Source organism: Parasteatoda tepidariorum, chromosome 7 (genome assembly GCF_982258835.1).
Source record: "Parasteatoda tepidariorum strain Cologne lab strain chromosome 7, Ptep-v5.0, whole genome shotgun sequence".
Classification (NCBI taxonomy): Eukaryota; Metazoa; Arthropoda; class Arachnida; order Araneae; family Theridiidae; genus Parasteatoda; species Parasteatoda tepidariorum.
This window is the reverse complement of record NC_141761.1, coordinates 6,082,982-6,100,109: the sequence shown is the minus strand read 5'-3', so window position 1 is coordinate 6,100,109 and position 17,128 is coordinate 6,082,982. Positions and strand designations below refer to the sequence as shown.

At 30.5% G+C, this 17,128-nt stretch overlaps 1 long non-coding RNA gene across 2 annotated transcripts in view; it reads left to right on the top strand.

Moving 5' to 3' along the window:
- Window positions 1-511: 511 nt before the first annotated feature.
- The window catches only part of LOC147806781 (uncharacterized), a 184,173-nt gene continuing 167,556 nt past the window's right edge, over window positions 512-17,128 (top strand). Inside the window, exon 1 of one of the 2 annotated variants that reach the window (XR_015435206.1) lies at window positions 512-1,655. This is a non-coding gene — a long non-coding RNA (uncharacterized LOC147806781). The remainder of the gene's footprint in view (window positions 1,656-17,128) is intronic. The other variant, XR_015435205.1, reaches the window with a different exon arrangement.

The following is a 17,128-nucleotide window of genomic DNA, read 5'->3' as shown; positions in this document are numbered from 1 at the left end:
GACCTGTCCGCCTTCCGGACACTGGAAGCTTACTTGCTGTCGAGGTAATAATGCTTATTTTTTTCTAACATTTTTCTTTGTTTTGCTTTTTTTTTCTATGATTTCTATGATTTTTTCTATGATTTTTTCTATGATTTCTATAATTCATTTAATCTATGATCACATTAAGTTAATTATATTCACTAATTCTAATAAATTCAGTTTAGATAATTAGTGAAAGGTTGAAAATTTTTATCCGATTATGTTATTATTCATTAAACCAAATTGTCATTAAATAAACAAATAGTCAATATCATCATATAAGCTATTTTTAATGTTTTACCTTAAACCGTAAATAATTCTTTTCGGACTCATGTTATTAACTAAAAGAGAACTTACTTTAAAAAATGTAAATGCTAATTGCATCACATTTAGGATTTAAAAACACATTTTGATCTCAAAAATCAAGTAATTTATACGAGTTTTTTCACAAGATGTGAAAATATTGCCTATAATATTAAAATATGAAATATTTTTATGTGTACATGAAAAAAAATATCACATTTTCAATTAAATATTAAATCATTTAAAAATAATGATTAGAAATACAATTACGGTTGACATTCAGTTTTTCTCTGTACGTACAGGCGTTGTTGTAAACACGAAGCTCGTCTGTTAGTTTAAATAGGTAATGTATGTATTTGTTACTATTAAAAATATCTTGTAGAAAGATGTTGAGGTTTGTCGCAGACAAAAACTCTGCCTGGAGGGTCACTATAACGATGAAAAAAGAATATAATTTCTAAGCTTTTTTTTTAGACTTCGAAGTCGGTGCACAAAAAATCAGTGATTACTCAAATGCAAAATTTCAAACTCGAAAAATGACGTCGAAATTGCTAAGGATTAAAATATAATAACAAGATAAATGGCAAAAGAAGCAAAAAAAAAAGCATTTGAGGTTTATAAAGAATCCTGTCTTATGCAGAGTGTTCCGAAAAGTCTGCTCTTAATATGTATTTTTTTAAATCCTTTTAAAGAAATGAAAATAAAAAGTATACACATGAGGAGTCCTAAATTAATATTCAAGAGAAAAAATAATGAATAAGAGGAATGTAGTAATCATCAAAACAGATTTAATTGGACGTCGAAACTTTAACATGTTTTCAACAATCTTTCAACTTATATTTGTTTCCACACGCAATCAAACTTGCCTTGTTATTTATTATATACACCTTCCTGTGCTGTGATATGTCAGATTTCGATAGTGTTTTCGTCCCCCCCCCTGGTTAAATAATAATTGCGATCCCCAATTTGTTTTCATTTATGATCCTCAATAGAAAAAAATAATGTGTTAATGTCTGCCTTTATCAAACATTCAGTCTCTACTTCTTTAAAGTTTTTTTTTCAACCTGTGTTCTACTTTTATTATCAGAGGATACAATTTAGTCAGCTATTTTCAGCTATTATTTTTTTACAGTTAGTCACTTGTGACATATTCAATATGTTGTATATCAGTGTCCTGAGTAAATTTTTATTTTGATGTGTTATTTGAAATTTTGAGTATTTCATCTTTTTTTTTTTTTTCTTTGCATTTTACAGAATTAACTGCAGTCTTTATATCTATGAAGGGGAATTGTAGGTTTTGCGTGTTACATCATTTTTCTTAAATGGTTCTGGTAAGAATTTCATTTAATGCTTTAACCATTTTAAAATCTCTTTAAAGTGAATAAAATATTTTTTGTTTTTATATTTCCTATGTAATTGTCTGATAGCTTTTTTTGGGCAATTAAGTGAAAATTTAATGATTTTGTTTAAAGACTGCTCCCCAATTTTGAACATGCCCAATTCATTCTGGAAAACAGTCTTTTTACAGAAGCTATTGTTCTCTGCTGTATTAAACTTGGGCAGATAACTTTATCAGTTTTGGAAATTTGTCCCAAATGGTGCTCTTCCTTACCTGAGTTTTAAATCCCTTAAATAAGAATGACGATGTCGTGATTTTTAAATCGCGTGAATACGAATCGAAATTGATATTTTAAATTGCGAGAAGACTCACAAGGTCTGATTTTTAAAATGCGTGAATATGAATCGCAATGTGGTATTTAAATCGTGTGAATGCGAATCGTGATGTATGATTTTTGAATTTCGTTAATGTCAATAGGGAACGTGATTTTTAGCGAATCACGATGTGTGATTTTTAAATTGCGAGAAGAATCAAAACGAAAACGCGTAAGTACGAATAGCGATATATGATTTTTAAATCATGTGACTATAAATAACTTGATTTGCGACAAAATCGGCACAAATAAACCACGTCATAATTGATTATCTAAATGAACGATTTGTAATAATATCGCTCTAAAACAGTGGTTTCCAACTGGCGGCCCGCTAAGCCATTTTTTGTGGCCCGCGAACTAAAATATATTAGTTGTCGTTCTCAGCGGACAATTTTTGTAAAAAATCTATATGGGTTTAAAATACTTTTCTTCCGTTTAAAAAAAACCTAATTTCTTCGTTTCTGTGAAATTTAACGTACCAACGGTGCAAAAAAAATTATTTCTCAGGTTTTGCATCCAAGAAAATATTTATTTAAACACAAAAATAATCGTGTATGTTGCTCTTTTTTATTTCGTTTTTTTTTTGTATTTTGTGAAGGTAATTTAGCATGTGCGTACCAGAAATTTTCTCGAAGAAATTCTCGCATTTAGCTTTTTGAAACCATTTATTTTGAATGAAATTACTTACATTTGTAAATTTTAAAACGCATAAAAGAGGGAATGAATATCAAATTTTATTTAACTTCCCTGAATTGAATATCGCATGAGCGGAAAAGGAAAAAAATTTAATTTCATATGATCGAGAATTTTTTGTTGTTGCCATAATTCCTAATAAGTCGAAAATTTTTTAATTTATCACAGAATAAAATTTAAAAGAAAAAAAATCTTGTCACTAAGTTTCTGATTAAGATAAGATTCAAAATGATACGTTACAAGTATTCGTAATGCTAGTATACGTAACAAGTATTTGTAATGCTTGTTATTTTGCTTTTTAATGTTAAAAAAACTTTGATAAAAATCTGACTGTAATATTCACTGTACCTTCAACCATAAAAGAGTCCTGTATAAAATTTTGATTAAGTTGTGGCCCGATGTTTGACTGGTGATTTTGATTGCGCCCCCCGGCCACATGTAAGTTGGAAACCCCTGCTCTAAAGATATCAAAATTTTAAATATCTCGTGGAAATGCGTAGCAATAGTCATTTAAATTTGCGATAAAGTTTGCGCAAATAAAGCTCGTCACAAACGAATTTATGTAAATGCCCCATTCCAAACTTTCAAGACGTAAAATATCTTTAAAAAAATCGTAATTTCAGAAACTACGTGAAAATGGATAGCATTGAATTTATGATAAATTCGGCACATATGGCGAATGACGTAAGTGATAACTAGAATTCAAAATTCGTTCGTGTATTGGAATAATGTCGTGTTAAAAATATGATATTTTCAAGACTATGCGTAAATCCATAGTGTTAACCATCGAAAAAAACAATCGAAAACCTACATTGGTTGAGATTGGGTGTGTCAAAAACTTAAACGAGCAATCTCAGACTTTTTTTATTTTTCAAAATAAAAAAAATTGAGTTTTATTTCATTTTTTTAAAATTACTTACGGTTGCTGCTCAGGGCGCTTGTGCCGCAAGGTGTGTACCCCTATATTTATGAAACTTAGTCTCATAATTGCGTGTTTTCGTAGTTAGATATTCTGCAAACTATCAAATTATATTTTTCGCATTTTTCAAAATCTTATTCTCTACGCAATCAAGTAGATTATATTTTCATTAATATCCTAATCAATTGTTTTAGGAATTAAATTTAAGTTTTTCTTTAAATCAAACGTTCGTTTTTTAATTATTATATTTTATAACCGTCGCTCAACAGCCTACCCAATATTTGGGTTTACGACTACTAATGTTCAACTCCGTTTGAAATTTTGAACCAAATCCAGAAGACAGGGGAACTCCTGGATCGAGTATTGGGAGAAACATGCCTTCGTGGAGGACTTTTTGATGGAGCTAACCTGCATTTGTGTTACATGGAGAGGAAAACCATGAAAACTCCACCCCCCCATTGTTTAGCCCGACGGCAATGGGATTCGTCAGCACTGTGGTCAATGTATGCAAATTTCGAGATGTTACTCACGCTTTTGGACTCTTACACTTCCCTACAGCACTGAGCTTCTTATTTGAAAAGTTAAAACAATTATTGTTTTTTTATTATTACTATTACTTTTTATTCTAACTATTATAACTAAAACACGCTTTTCAGATAAAATGTATTAACTTTACAATATATTTCTCACTTGAAACCAATCCAGAAGACAAGGGAACTCCTGGATGAAGTATCGGGCTAAATTTCGCTTTAGTGGAGGGTTTTTTGGTGGAACTAAGCTGCATTCACGTTACATGGAGAGGAAAACCATGAAAAATTATCTCGATTCGCTCGACCGCACAGGGACTCGACGAATTATAAGTTATTATTTTTTTCAAATTAAGAGCCAAAACCATTATCTTACGTAAAACTTACGTGTAAATTCATTTTAATTCAATATACTTTGTTACTAAATGAATAATACCAAGACTCTAAAGTGGACAAATGAAAAATGACATTTAACTTCAAAAAATATGAAGATGTCAATAAAAGTCGAAATGTTTTGGGACCTCGAAAATTCACGTCACTAGTCATTTACGTTAAGCAAGTTCTGAGATTGCCAGTGCTTAAAGCAAATGTTTAACGTTCTCAAATACGAGGGTTGATATTTATATTTCTGGTCTAATAATGAAAAAACAAAAATGTAGGATAGAAATTGGTTTTATTGTTCTTTAAAATATTCTCCATGATGATCAATACACTTTTGCATGCGTTTGAACCAATTTTCAAAGCACTTTTTCCAGTCCGATTGAGGTAACTCCAAAACATGCGTTTTGAATACATCAACCGCTTCTTCGGGGGTCGAAAATCGTTGTCCATGTAATTTATTTTTGATGTGTGGGAATAAGAAGAAGTCATTGGGTGCCAAATCACGGCTGTACGGCGGATGACCCATCAGTTCGATCTTTCGATCCGTCAGAAATGCCTTTGTTTGAGTCGATGTGTGAGAGCTCGCATTGTCATGATGAAGAATGATTTGCCTGTTCTTCTGCTTTTTTCGAATTTCTCCGATGACTTGTGGCAAACAAATGGTCGTGTACCACTCAGAATTGAATGTCCTGCGTTGCTCTAACGCCACTGTTGCCACATGACCGTTAATGCCGAAGAAACAGGCAATCATTTGTTTCGATGTGCTTCTTCCTCGAACAACTTTTGTTGGTTTTGCCTCGTCTTGGAAGACACATACAGTTGATTGCTGTTTTGTTTCCGGCTCATATGCACAGATCCATGATTCGTCACCTGTGTAGATGTTATACACAGCCTTTGATGTACCTTGAACGTATTTTTCCAACATTTCCTTGCACCAATCGATGCGAGCCTTTTTTTGAGCGTTTGTCAGATTATGCGGGATCCAACGCGAACAAATTTTTTTACGCTCAAATGTTCATGCAATATTTTATTGATGCTAGTCATACTGATGTCCAAAGACGCCTCTATCTCACGGTATGTCACATGACGATCTTGCTTTATCAGTTCACACACAGCATCGATCTTTTCTAGCACAGCAACGGATTTTGGACGACCTGCACGGGATTCGTCCTGGATCGAACATCGACCACGATTAAATTCGTTATACCAATTTCTTACAGTGCTGTAGGATGGAGCTTTATCGCTGAATAAAGAATTAAGTTCATCGAAGCACTCTTGTCTTGACAATCTACGTCGAAAGTTATGAAAAATACTGGCGCGAAAATGTTCACGATTCAATTCCATTTTTTGAAAGAGAAGAACTTTTCAATTTACTGTCAACAACACAAATGAAGCTATAATGGTAAATCGTCTGCTGAATTTATGTTTAAAAATATCAAACTTCCGATTAAAATCGTCTGCGGTCGCCTAGCAACACTTACTGTTGCCAAGGTCAGAAATATAAATAGCAACCCTCGTATAGGCACCCATTTTCAAGACTCGCCAGATGTGAATGAGGAGAACAGGAGTGATTTGAAACAAAAAATGTTTGGTTGCGAATGGAGGACTTTTTGGTTGAACTAACCTGCATTTGCGTTACATGGAGAGGAAAGCCACTAATTTTTTATTTTTTAGTTTTTATTAAAAGAAAGCTTAGAATTATCTCCAGTTAGTTGAAAATTAAACCTTATTAAGGAATTAAATACATTCTGCTGCTTTGGAATTACTTGATGCGAAACAGCTGACTATTTAGTAAGCATTACTATTTAGTCGAAGAAATGATTATAAATTATTTATTATCTTTTTTATTGTTTCCTATTAGAATAATGAAAAATAAATGCATATATGCGCAGTGCGAAAAAAATACAACATGTTACTTTTTTTTTTAAATGGAGAAAAAATTAATGTGTTAAAATTTTATTTTGACGTTCAAACTTATTCTCGCCCGCTATCTTTAAGAAAGTTGCCTTTTTTAAAAAAAAATGATGAATTTTTTTTTAGAGAATCTTGTAATATTATTTTTAAACTTTAGCACACCTCACAAAGTATTGTTATAGCAGGAAAATGGTCGGTAGGTCTTATTTTGTTTAACAGCAAGTACTAAAAATGGAAAATTGTAAAAAAAATTCCAAAACTTTGCTAATTTTAGAATTGTCATATCAAAAATTCTTTCTTTTTCTAACTTCAGGTTTTTCTTAATACTCAAATAAAGTATAGAATACATTTATGAATTTTAAATTATTTTATAGCTGTAATTATCATGTTCAAAAAATAGTTTCAATATACGTTTTTCTTCTCCATAAATTTTAAATAGAAATTGTTCTTATTTCGCAGTAAAGAGTTCATTCATTAATGTTCATCGTGTTTTCTTAATGTTCATCGTGTTATCATTTATGTTTAATTAATTTTTTAACCCCAGAATTGAAATAATTTTGGAGAAATTAATTTACTGCTAGAAACAATTTAACTTATTAAAATTATTGGAAATCAAATTTATTTCTTTACTTTATTAAGACGGCGGGAAAGCAGTGATGAGAATTGCATATAATCATATAACTTGCGTAATTTTAAGTAAGAAATATTTAAAAAAATTAATGAGAGTATAATATAAACTCTATCATAATATGTCCTTAAGTATATCTTAAAACATATCTAAATTAGATTTTTGATCGAAGAATAAAAAATATATTTTCAAAATTTTCGAATAGGGCGAAGATGTTAAGTTGTTCGAAATAATTGACCTTTTAACTATTTAACTTTGAATCAAGGGAAGATTTATTTCATTGTTTCATTCGACTTTTCAGATATCAATTGTTGACGGAATTGTTTAACTTGCCAGCTGTTAAATAAAAACAATAAAAAATTAATAAGTAAATTACACTATTTTGACTTTTTAGAAAGTTGTGACGAATTACAAGTTATTAGTTTTTTAAATTAGAACCCAAAACCATTATCTTACGTAAAACTTATTTTAATTCAATATACTTTTACGAAGTGTATAATGCCAAGACCCTGAAGTAAATTTTTTGATTTGTATTGTATTAAGTTTTGTATTATTGCAATTAATTTTAGTAAAATATTAGTCTAATTTTTTTTATTCTTTTTTTAATTTAGTTATAATGTTTTTCTAATTTATTTTATTTCATTTATTTATTTTATTTTATTTCATTTAAATATTTTATTTTATTTGTTTATTTATTTCTGTTTATAGATTTATTAATTTTGCTTAAATGTTAGAATTTGATTTTCTTTCTTTTTTTATATTATTTATTTTTTATTTTTGTGACTTTTGGAAGTTTATACAATTTTTCTTAGTTTATTATTAAATTGTTGCTATTATTTAATAGCTCTACCACACGAAACCAAGAAGCGAAGGCCTTTGTTATCATTCTATTATTGTAAAAAATGTGTTATAAAGAGGTAATAATAATGTACTTTTTATTACAGTGTCTACAACAAGGGATCGGGGGTGCCCCTAGACTTGTCTGCCGAATTAAACAACGCTCTTCAACCTCATTTTCGAGGATTTCAAAATGGACTATAAATAGACTACAAAAAGAACAAACTTTTCCGTATCAGTTTAAGAATCGACTATCTGTTAAAATGGTGTATTTCAAGAGAATTGATTATTCCCTGTACCGAATATCTTGGTTCTAATTCTGCAGTTTTAAAAAAAAGCATTGTGATATTCATTATAGTAATTAATATTACTGCAGGTTATTCATATACTGGTGGATGTAAGTAAAATAATATTTGGTGTTGGTGTCTTTATTTACTTTCGAAACGTAAATTTTAAAATCGAATCCTCGTAGATACATTTTAAATGTAAGGAAAGTTATTACGTGTTTTCTTAGCATTTCTACACATGTCGAAAAAGTTATTTTCAATTTACCTATATAGTTTTATAAAGAATATGTTCATATTATAGACTTTTAACTTGCTTGATATGAGCTATCACGTGATATTATCGATCAGGGTAGGTAATTACAAAAATATTTAATTACAATAATATTAATAAGGAAACTTTTTTTTTTACTTTTTTGGGAAAGAGGGTTCAAAAATAATATTGATTGCATATGATATGGTTGCAAAACAAGCGACTTACCAGCTGCCGCATGAAGTTTACCCCTATCGTTTAGTGATGTGCTGCCCGCGACAGCCCCAGAACGCAATAAAAAACTTATAAATTTGATTTATTTATAATTATTTTTTTTGGAAAATAAAAGGCTGATATTTTTATGTAGTGCACCGAAGTTTTAGAAGCGTCTAATCTACAATGTAGTTTTTCGATCACTTTTCGCAATATTTTTTAATGCAGCAAAATAATAACGTAAAATACTTTCGAATTAATATAATCACTTTTAAAGTTCTATGATACCTTTTCTTAGTTAATGTAAGTTGCTTTTCTTACTTGTTGGTTTACTACATGTTTCCTAAAATCCCAATCTATTAAATACGATATTATAACTACTCGCAAATTTCGAAGCGAGTACTTTTGATGTACTATAGTGTCAATTTTATTGTAAATCCAAGTTAATATTTTTATTTTTTTTTATCCTGTTTCGTATTCTGTACTCAAATGTGCGACTTTATTTTTGCTAGCATTACAGCAAATCTAAAAGGTTTATTCTTTTAACAGATATTGTTATTCTTTTCCCCGGGGCTTCGAAAAACCTGATATTTTTAATCCATATAATAACGACTCGCAATTTTCTAACCAGGCAATCTAATCATCACTTTTGACATTTGGTTTATTTTTTGCCGATTTAATCATCAATCCATGTTTTTTTTAATTTATTAGCCCTTTTGATTCATGACTGTACTCATTCGCTTGAACGAGAAAAAATTAAAAGGACACGGTATTTCACTTGCATGCATAGCAATATAAATTGTGCGTAATAAGTGCAAGCACAAAATTTTAATTCTTAACTTTTAGTTTGATCGTCTCGAGATTGGTTTTGAATACAGATAGTATATATATATATATATATATATATATATATATATACATACGTACAAGAAATCCATAACATCCAGTGAAGGAACGTAAATGTTTTTCTTTTTTTTACTTATTTACTAGACTAACATTTAAATAATTGAATGAATTTCAATATTGAGTCTTCGGTATCAACCGTTCTATGTAGTTACTATATGAATCAATAGATGGCACAATCAAAGTTTTAATGAAAATTTCCCGTTAACAAATATTTTTTTTTATTTGCCATAATTTGGTATTTAACATCAGTAGAATCTGATTATTAAAATACTATCAACTATAGAGCGAAAAAAATCGATATTAAGGACAAGCAATTGTATTAAATAGAGTAAAAAATAATTGTTCTTAAAGAGGAGAAAAACGTTTCGCTAATTCACTTTTTCAAGGCGAAAATTTAAAACATTTTACTGTGGCAGACTTCATAATATGTAAAAGAAGCTATCAAATTATCTTTAAAAATAATTAATCTTATTAGTAAACATACAATAAATTCGAAATAGCTTGTACATGTTATATGCATAAAATTGTTCTGTTTTTTATTAATTGAAGGGTTGTTAGCTATGATTTTTCAAGCCAGAATAATAGCACTTATTAAAACAATTGTAAAAGCTTCCTTATCAATTTACGATTAATTTAGAAACAGCCTATTCTATCAATTATAGTGGCGCTATCTGTCAATCTAAGTAGCAGAACTCCGAAACGGCTTTATAATTTTTTTTAGTAAGAACTTCATATAAGGATTTCTTTATTATCCTTATTGATTTCCTTATTATAGGAATGAACTTTAGACTAAAAATATCTAAAGAATGTAAATTTTAGAATGTTGTTAGAAAAATAATTAATTTAAAGTAGTCATTCTTTTACTTATACTACTCATTTACATTTACTAATGATAATTGAAGTATAATCATTGAAATAAAATCAAATACTCGAGTATTTATGAAATGTTGCTGTGCAGTCACATAACAGTTATTCATCTAAAATAATAATTCATTTAAAAATATTTTAAATATGCCCCTTTAAAATTTATTATCTGATTGTAATTAATATAATTTTCTTTTGTTTCAATTATTTTATACTTTAAATCACAGTGCCGTTAAGAGGCCAGATAAATCCCATTTTGATTTAAGAAACTATGTTAACATTAAAGTAAATATGGTGTCTTGTTAATACATTTTAGTATGGGAATGTACATCTTGCAAGCCTCTCTTACTACTTGCCTCCATATCAGTGTCTTACATAGACGCGCCCTTGAATGATTTGTAAAACCTGACACAATTTTTCTTTAAAATAATAATATGAGAAAAATGACATTCTGGTACTTAAAATCATTCATTCTATTTTAGTTTATTTAAAATTATTTTAATATCAATTTAATTAATAATTGCGACGGAAAGGTGGAATTTAGAAAAAGTGCGAAATCAGAACATAGTATGCACTTACCACTTTGAAATAAAATTTTTCCTATAGATATGAGAAAAGAGATACACAACTTTTTTTTGACTGATGGCAATTCTGGTTATTTTAAATTAAACAACCATGTTTCAGATACATTACTTTTTATCAGTCAACTAAAGTAACATGTTTGCTGCTTAAACTTAAAATTCTTTAAAAAAAATGTATTTCAAAGCCGAAGAATACCAAAATCTTACTTTGAAAAGGTGAGGTAAGTATTAAATCAAAAAATAGATTTGAAAAAATATAAATATTGGGGAAACGTGATGACTTTTTTTAATCACATTACGTAATACAAAAGTGCATTTTTAAATTAATTAATTAAAATGCTCTTGAATTGAAGTAAAAAATAGATGATTGTTTTATTGGGCAACATAAATGCCAATCAAATATTTTATTTCAAGAAATTAAATTGCTCGTGGGGGGGCGCGTTTTGTTTTTAAAGGAGTTTCTTCCATTTAATAACAAAAATTTTATCACATGTATAAGAAAAAAAAAGTATTTGTCTAGCGAAAATAAAGTTTCAAAGTTGGAGAAAAAAAATTTTTTTTTTGGAATTACCAATTTAACTTTATTTTTATGAATGTCTTTATTTCAGAAGTAACGAAGCCTATTATTCGCCCGCTTACTTTAATTTCAGAAGAAAGTCAAGTTATATCACTTCTAAGTGGAAAATTCTTTTCTTCTCTAGTAAGTTTGTTAATTGAACCTGACACATTATTTGTTTTAATGTCTAAATTTCTAAAAGAGCAAAATACTTCGTTCGCCCTTAAACTAAATTTCAGAAGAAAGATTTCTTGTCGAAAAATAGCTTCTAAATTGAAGTAAAAAAGTTCTTTTTTAAAAAAAAATAACCAATTTAATTTTGCTTTATTTTCACAAATGTCTAAAGTTCAGAAGGAGCTAAGCCAATTATTCGCCCTCTCATTCAAAGTTCCGAGTGAAATAAAGCTTAAAATTTTAAAAATAACTTCAAAGTTGAATATTTTTTTTTTTTGAAATTATCTATTTAACTTAACATTATTTTAATGAATATCTAAATTTCAGAAGCGGCGAAGCACGTTATTCACTTCCTTACTTAAATTTCAGAGGAAAATGAAGTTTTTTACATAAAAGGTCGCTTTGAAGTTGGAAAAAAAAGGCTTTTTTTTCTCTATTTCTAATTTCAGAAGGGGCCAGACTTATTATTGACCCTTTAATTAAGTTTCAAAAGAAAATAAGGATATTCTTTTGAAAATAACTTCAAAATAGAAAAAAAAAGTTTTTTTTTTCGCAGCTAATGTTCAAATTTCAGGAGGGGCGAAATATGTTCTTCATCCCCTCACTTAATTTTCAGACTGTTCCCTCTGCCCCACCCCCCGTGTTGTCACGCCAGGAACTAGGAGCGATGAGTATTAAAAAGGAAATAAATTAAAATAATGATAAAAAGTTAGCGAATGTAGAAATAGAAAATTTAGACGAAACCAATCGTTCAGATGATGAATTATGTAAAACAAATTAAAATTAAGCGAAGATCTGTCAGCCAGATTCTCTCAGAACAAAGAATTTTCTTGAATGCCGATCTCTGACGAAAATTCATGATTCAACTGAAAGCACAAAGAATTCATTGCTAAGTTAATAGAGTTTTCAAATTTTAATTATCAACGCATTCAATTAAAATAAATATATGCATATCTTCTTAAAAAAATTAATATATAGAAAATAGAGCTAAGGAAGATGGCAGTTGATATTTAGAGGGAGGGAGGCGATAGGCCAAAAAAATGTAGGCGTTATTTGGAAACTATATTTTGGGCTAAGATATCTGCCATAGTGAAAAAATGGAAATGCTCTGTGTCGACATTTTGAACGTTGTGTAATTTCACAAACCTTTATCAGAAAGTAGGTTTTTATAAAATGTTAATTATTTTTATTATTTAAAAATTTGAGCAAAATGGGTCAAATATTTTACAAAATATCAAATTTTAGAAAAATTCGTATTTTTAAAATTTGAAGAATTATTCGATACATTTCGTTCAAAAAGATTCCAAACTTTAGACTACCCTCCTGACCAATATATTCGGACCATAATTCCTGGATTGAAGCTACTCCCTATATTTGAACGACATTAATCCGAATGCGAAGAAGTGGAATGTTTATTCTGAGAAAACACGTTTTCTTGTCTAATTTCGTAACTTAAGAAAATTGCTGAGAGTCCATTAATATTATAAGAAAAAGCTTTTCATTCGGCTTTTCATCACGGAAACCGCCGTATTTTAAAGAGTATATGGAGCCCAATAAAAATTCCAAGCATAAATTTAAAAATATATTTATGTTACTATGAATGACAGAAATCTGGAGAATATCGACTTTCACCGGTGAATGTCAACAATCACATAGTCGCTTTGGTGAATGTCCGAAATATTTGTTATATCCAATTTTATATTAATTTATGCGTTGATATTATAATATTTATTTAATATAATTACATTTATTCGATATTTTAATACATACTGACGATAGATTAGAAAAAACATAAGTGTTTGGAGTACCGGGCAATGGAACTTGACCTTAAAAAATATCAGTGTAGGGTATACCGGGAAGTGGCACTTAACAAGACCTAGTATATATATTTCGGACATTTACCAAAAGTCTAGTCTTACTAGATCTAGTTAAGTGGCACTCCCCGGTATATCCTACACTGATGTTTTTTTTTAAGGTTCAGTGCCACTGCCCGATATACCCTACATGATACTTTTTTAACGTCAAGTACCATTGCCCGGTATACATATGCCCGAAACTCCAAACTCTAATGTTTCTTCTAATCTATCGTCAGTAAGTATTAAACTATCGAATAAATGTAATTATATCAAATAATATCAGCGAATAAATTATTATAAAATTGGATATAACAAATATTTTAGACATTCAACAAAGTGACTATGTGATTGTTGACATTCACCGGTGAAAGTAGACAACCACCGATTTCGGTCATTCACAGAACGTACAGAATGAACAAAAATTTTCTTGATCTAAAGATTGTCACACGGTGCCATCTTTTAATAGTTTAAGTGAATTATAAATATTTTATTAAACGCTGCATAAGAAAACATATTCTCCATTACGAGCTGCGTTTTCCAATTTTTTCCGGAACTCTAAGTGATTGATGTGGGGGAACACCGATTTAATAAACAAAAATATAATTTTGAATTGATATTTGTTATCTTTCAAACAATTTTAAAATTAGGTGTTGAGTCAGATGGTTGAATTCTTCTGGACTATTATATTTAGTTTATGCATAAACTGAATTTGAAACAAAAAATGATTCGATATAATATTAGGTTTCTAAAATTGTTACTACTTTAATTGAATTTTATTTTATAACCGTCGTTGAATAGCCGACCCATTTGTACCTCACTTCTAATGTTCCGTAGCCTTGTCATTTTGAACCCAATCCAGAAGACAAGTGAACTCCTGGATCAAGTATTGGAAGAAATTTGCCTTCATGGAGGACTTTTCTATGGAACTAACCCGCGTTTGCGTTACATGGAGAAGAAAATCTCCCACAGTTAGCCTAACCGCAAGGGGAGTCTAACCCATGATCCGTTTACCATTGTGGATATTCTACGTCAGCAAGCAGCATGTGAAATTCGTATCGACCAGCCATCGAGGGGATTCGAACCCGGTTCACCTCATTGAAAGGCTCTATCCCCTGACCTATTACGGCTCAATTTAATTGAATTGTCTTAACTCTCGGCCTTCCACGGAACACGTTTTGGGAATCGGTGAGATCGTCATTAACGACGAATTTTTGACTGAAATTATAAGGAATAACCCCAATTTTGTTCATTTGAGTGCTTGAGCCGCTAATTGTTAATTTTATTCTTTCGGTCCCTTTTTCATTGCATTGAATCAGAATATATTGTCAAAGAAAGTAGTTTTAGTTATTTACTAAATTTAACATTAATTTAAACATTCTTGTCTTGTAGGATAAAATAAAATAATATTACAATTTTCACGTATCGTTTTATATTGGAAGATGATTCTTTCTCTGTTCCTGTTTTTAAATAATTTCAGAAAAATATTTTACTATTTATCAATTACTTTTGAAATTTTAAGCAAGTTCGAATTGGATTTTTTTTCATCACCTTGTGTGGAAAATGTTATTTTTTCCGCATCTACATTGCTTAAAACTACCGATAGCTCAATATTAATAGTTTCTCAGTTTTTTTTTTAATTTTACGCGATGTACAATATTTTAAATGCATCGTTCAATTAAAATTTTAGTGGTTGGAGTGTTATTCAAGTAAGAAGCTCCCGCAACAGCCCGTAGTGGGCCATAGGGGATAAGACTGCACAATTTCGTGACTGACGGCATAATTGTGGCAATGTGGTAAGCACAGGCCCCCTTTACTTTACGCACCAACTGATGCCCATCGATCTAATTGAGTGGGCTTCAAACCGCCTCTGGGAATCGAGCCTTAGCTCTTCTGAATGACAGTTTATTGCCTTAGCCACTGATCCATTACGACTCAAAACAGTATTAAGAGAATTCCGATACTTTACACCTATTTTTGCTGTTATGAACCAATTCACTCCAAATTTAAAGCTCAAACGTTAGAAGACACTCCTGCCGGACCTAACTGTCAACTTCAAAATTACCCCCCACCAGGACCGATTGGGAAGCTTTCCACAGTAATAGTAGATACATATTATACAAGGCCGGGATAGCTGGGCATGTAGGGCGCTGGACTCACGTATTTGAAAATAGGAGTTCGAATCCAGCCGGCCGGTGAAGTAAAATGGTGAGGTTAAATCTGTTGGATCACGAAGTACTCCATGTTCTCATAAAAAAATCAATACGTCTGGGGGTATTCAATCGTAGATTGACGGTTCTCCGGTTCTGTTCAAAATTATGATCTGTAGGTGAATGAATGGGTCCGCCCTATAAGCAGGTGTGGCAGAAGTCAAATTCTTGGCCATAGATGGCGCCACTGGAATTTAGTAACAATCTTACCCCCTCTGCCTATGTGGCCGAGTACAACAACTATACATATTACATAAAATATTTATCTATCAATTCTAATAGATACATATTTTTATAATAGTTGCATTGAGATAAAGTTGACGACCTTTCCCAGATCGAACTCCATTCTTTTTCGTATTTTAAATGAAACTCTCTAGCGGAAAAGATTAGGAAGCTTTTTTCATGTGGAAATCCATGCAGAAGAAACAAGTTGCTGTGCATTTGCTTGTTACGTTTTTCAGTTTTACACGTTTTCACTGTTATTTTTGAACATCTTGTGATAGATTATATTAAAACTAAAGTAATGAACAGTGCGCAAAAAAATAAATAAGCAAAACACCTTGAATAACTTTTAATTTAATGACAGCATTTTTAACTTCTTGTACTTAACAGTTCAAGGGGTGGAGTGATCTTAAATCTGTTAATTAGTTAGTGCAGATGATACTTTAAGTTACGAAATCAGATACAAAAGCGTATTTTTCTACCAATTATGATTCTTGACTCCCAAAATAAAGGGGATTGCTGCAATCTGGAAAATAGGGTCCCAAAGTTTAATCCTTTTATTCTTAATTTTACTTTTTGCGTATTTCGTCCTAAAACGTTTTAAGAAAATAACATAAAATTTAATTAATAGTATGAAAAAAAAGATAAGTGCACATCGAATGTTCTTCAACCAACTGTAAATGGCGACAAATGATTTCAGTCGGCACTGATGGATGTTTATCTGGCACACGTGATGAAAACAATCGATTTTATAGCAAAAAGCATTTTCATTTATCGTCGTTCCTTTGGTCGTAGGCAATTAAGGCAAAGGGTGCGATTGTTCTTGTTTTTCAGTAGTGCCATCTATGGACAAGAATTCGACTTCTGCCACACCCATACGTCCCAATTGCTTACAGGGTGGACCCATTCATTCTTCCACAGATCGTAATTTTCACCTGAGCCAGAGAACGATCCATCTCCAATTCAGTACCCCCAGAAGTATAATTTGTTATGGGAACAAGGAGGACTTTGGGACTCGATAGATTTAACGTGCACACGTCACCATTTACTACACAGGGAGTCTTCGGATGGCTAAAT